This window comes from Salvia miltiorrhiza, chromosome 7 (genome assembly GCF_028751815.1).
Source record: "Salvia miltiorrhiza cultivar Shanhuang (shh) chromosome 7, IMPLAD_Smil_shh, whole genome shotgun sequence".
Taxonomy (NCBI): domain Eukaryota; kingdom Viridiplantae; phylum Streptophyta; class Magnoliopsida; order Lamiales; family Lamiaceae; genus Salvia; species Salvia miltiorrhiza.
This window is the reverse complement of record NC_080393.1, coordinates 41075209-41079603: the sequence shown is the minus strand read 5'-3', so window position 1 is coordinate 41079603 and position 4395 is coordinate 41075209.

Genomic DNA, 4395 nt, shown 5'->3' with positions numbered 1-4395 from the left:
TACCATATCTCAAAATCAAATCATGCTTTTCATTCAAAGATCAATAATTAACATCTTAATAGCATGCATATACTCTCTATCTTAAAGTTAGAAGACGACAAAAATTGTAGAAGACTTCCAACCCTAGTAATCTTCGAAAATTACCAACTTGAATTAGGAGTTGTTTTCATGCTTTGGTCCCTCATCTACATGCTCATAAAGCTTAGATATAAGTAGATTCATGTGTTTAGAAACTTACTCTTACGATCTGTAACGAAAAGTATAGTTCCACCTTCTTGATTCCTAGCTCCAACCCAGCTTTCGTTCTATGGATATACGAGTGTTTTCAGCTAGATTTAATCGGTGGTTATGGGATACAAGTAACTTACGAAGCTTTTTACCAGCTTATCAATGGCGTTGGGTAATGACAGTCGAGAGAGGAGAGAGAAAAGAGAGAGGAGAGAGAGGAAAGGGACGTCTGTTATGGTGGATGAAAGAGAAAGGTGTGATATATATAACCCCATTTACTTAGCCATCAAGTATTGGATAATTAACACATGCTTTAATTATCCACTTGCATAAAAAATCTTATCCGATAACTATGCTTATCCACTTGCTTTGACTTCTCTCTCTCTAAAGTTAGTTCCTGCACCAGAGCAGAGAAATGCTCGCCAAAGGAATGCATTCTCTGTCTGGGCAGAGGGATGGCTTCCCCTCTGTTTGGGCAGACGAATGGCTTTCCCTCTGTCTGGGCAGAGGAATGGCTTCCCCTCTGTTTGGGCAGACGAATGGCAGAGGAATGGCTTTCCCTCTGTCTGGCAGAGGAATGACTTCCCCTCTGTTTGGGCAGACGAATGGCAGAGGAATGACTTCCCCTCTATTTGGGCAGACGAAGGCAGAGGAATGGTCTCACCTATGGCATTCCAGAGGAATGGCCTCACCTATGGCAATTCCATAGGAATCGCCTCACCTATGGCATTCCAGAGGAATGGCCTCACCTATGGCAATTCCATAGGAATCGCCTCACCTATGGCATTCCATAGGAATCGCCTCACCTATGGCATTCCAGTGCCCGCATCCCGAGCAGAGCTCGCAAGCCATAGCAAACTCCTAGGCCAAAACAGAACTCCAAGGCCAGAACTCGGCTAACATACTATCAAAAGAAAAGACATCTTTAACCTCATCCTCGTTCAACCATCATCTCTATACATCTTTCATCTCTATACATCTTTATTTCCTCAAAGTATTTCATTCACTAGTTCTTCATTGAAAACATAATAGTTCAACTTATTAAAAAAATCTTATCTCATCAATAACTTATTTTTATATCTCAGTGCTCTTAAACATAAATCTCAAAATATTTAAAATGAGGAAAATGCGGGGTGTTACATCCTACCCCCCTTAAAAAAAAATTCGTCCCGAAATTTACGTTATTTACCTTCAGGAAAAAGCTCGGGGTACTTCTCCTTCATCTTCTGCTCAAGTTCCCATGTTGCTTCTTCTTGGCCATGGTGTCTCCATTGGATTTTCACCAAAGCAATTGATTTGTTTCGCAACTGCTGTATCTTCCTATCCAAAATAACTTCTGGCCTCTCCTCATAGCTCAAGTCCGGTTCCAGGCATACTTCTTCTTGGTGAATGACGTGTTTTGGATCAAACACGTACTTCCTCAGTTGAGATACATGAAAAATGTCGTGGACGTTTGCGAAGTGTGGTGGCAACGCAAGTCTGTAAGCAACGGGGCCTACTTTCTCTAGTATATCATACGGTCCTATGTATCTCGGTTTGAGCTTTCCTTTCACTCCGAATCGATGCACTCCTCGAGACGGGGAAACTTTCAGAAAAACTTTATTTCCCACATCGAAATGAATCTCTGTTCTTCTGGTATTTGCGTAGGACTTTTGACGATCTTGGGCCTCCTTGATTCTCTGACGAATCTGTCGCACGGTAGAAATCATTTCTTCTACTGCTTCAGGTCCAAGTATCTTTCTTTCTCCTACTTCGTCCCAATAAAGCGGAGATCTACACTTCTTCCCATACAAGGCTTCATATGGAGCCATGTTAATAGTTGACTGGAAACTATTATTATAAGCAAATTCAATTAAGGGCAAAACTTGTTCCCATTGGGTTCCTTTGTCTAGCACAACAGTTCGGATCATATCTTCCAGAACTTGTATAGTCCTTTCAGATTGTCCGTCTGTCTGAGGATGAAAAGCTGTACTAAAATTCAATTTAGTACCCAACTCCTTCTGCATGCTTATCCAAAACCGTGAGGTAAATTTGGAGTCTCGGTCGGATGTAATCGTCATCGGTACTCCATGCAGTCGTACTATCTCTCGCACATAGATCTGAGCTAGCTTGTCAGATCCATAAGTAATCGAAATAGGTATAAAATGGGCACTCTTCGTCAATCTATCAACAATTACCCAAATGGCTGTGTTACCTCTTTTCGACTTCGGCAATCCGGTGACAAAGTCCATAGCTATGTGATCCCACTTCCATTCGGGAATCTCTAACGGGTGTAGTTTGCCATATGGTCTTTGGTGTAGTGCTTTTACTTGTTGACATGCCAAACATCTTTCTACGAAAGCTGCTATCTCTCTCTTCATTCCTTCCCACCAAAACCTAGTTTTCAGATCTTGGTACATCTTCGTGCTTCCTGGGTGTGCGGTGTAGGGAGTGTCATGAGCTTCGCTCAAAATTTCATTCTTCAACTCATTTTATCAGGCACACACAATCTTCTTTCGTATAAGATGGCATTGTCTGCCGCTTCTTGATAACCTTCTATTCTCTCAGTTCGAATCCTCATACGCAATTTTTCCATTTTCTCATCTTCTCGTTGCGCCGCGATAATCCTTGATCGCAAATCCGGTGCAATACTCAATGTGGCCAATACGACCTCTGTCGTTTGTGGTGGTAATATAACTTCTATGTTCATCCTCTCGAATTCTTTGATCAAGTCCTTTTCTTGGGTAAGGAGAAATCCCAATTCTACTTGATTACTTCTACTCAAAGCGTCAGCTACAACGTTAGCCTTTCCAGGGTGATAATTAATTCCACAATCATAATCTTTTACTAACTCGAGCCATCTTCTCTGTCGCATATTGAGATCCTTTTGCTCGAAGAAATATTTGAGACTTTTGTGATCGGTGTATATCTCACACCGTACTCCATAAAGATGGTGTCTCCATATCTTCAATGCGTGTACCACTGCTGCTAATTCTAAATCATGCGTCGGGTAATTCATCTCGTGTGGTCTAAGTTGTCGAGATGCGTAAGCTATCACTTTTCCGTCTTGCATAAGTACACATCCTAGACCATTCTTTGACACATCTGTGTAGACAGCGTACTCTTTATCTGCCCTTGGAACAGCTAGCACTGGAGCGGTGGTGAGTCTCTTCTTCAATTTTTGGAAACTTCGTTCACACGCGTCAGTCCACTCATACTTGACATCCTTCTTTAGCAGGTGCGTTATTGGCTTAGCAATTTTTGAAAAGCCCTCAATGAACCTTCGGTAATAACCTGCTAACCCTAGAAAACTGCGTATTTCATGCGGCGTAGTTGGTGATCTCCATTCTTGTACCGCCAGTACTTTTGTTGGATCTACCTCAATCCCTCTTGCAGAAACGATATGGCCCAGAAAATTGACTTCCTTAAGCCAGAACTCGCATTTGCTAAACTTGGCGTAAAGTTTCTCAGCTCGCAATTTCTCTAACACGATCCTTAGATGTTCTTCATGTTCCTGTTTACTTCTCGAGTAAATCAAGATATCATCGATAAAGACTACCACGAACTTATCTAAGTATTCGTGGAAAACACGGTTCATGAGGTCCATGAACACGGCAGGGGCATTTGTTAGTCCAAAAGGCATCACTATAAACTCATAGTGTCCATATCTTGTACGAAATGCCGTTTTCGGAATATCCTCTGACCGTATTTTCAATTGACGGTATCCCGATCTTAAATCAATCTTCGAAAAAGTATTCGCCCCCTGTAGTTGGTCGAACAGGTCATCTATTCGGGGCAACGAATGCTTGTTCTTCAGCGTCACCCTATTCAACTCACGATAATCGATGCATAACCTCAAGCTGCCATCTTTCTTCTTGACGAAAAGAACTGGTGCTCCCCACGGGGAAACACTGGGTCGAATGAAACCCATGTCCAACAATTCCTGCAGTTGGAGCTTCAATTCCTGTAACTCTGCCGGTGCCATTCTATAAGGTGCTTTTGATATTGGTGCGGCTCCGTGCTCAAGGTCGATCGTAAACTCGAGTTGCCGATCGGGTGGTAACCCTGGCAAAGCTTCAGGAAAAACGTCTTGATACTCCCGCACAACTGACACGTCGTCGATGTTTGCTTTTGATTCCTCGTTTTGATTTAAGTATACAATGTAGGCAGTTGTATCATTCCTCTCCA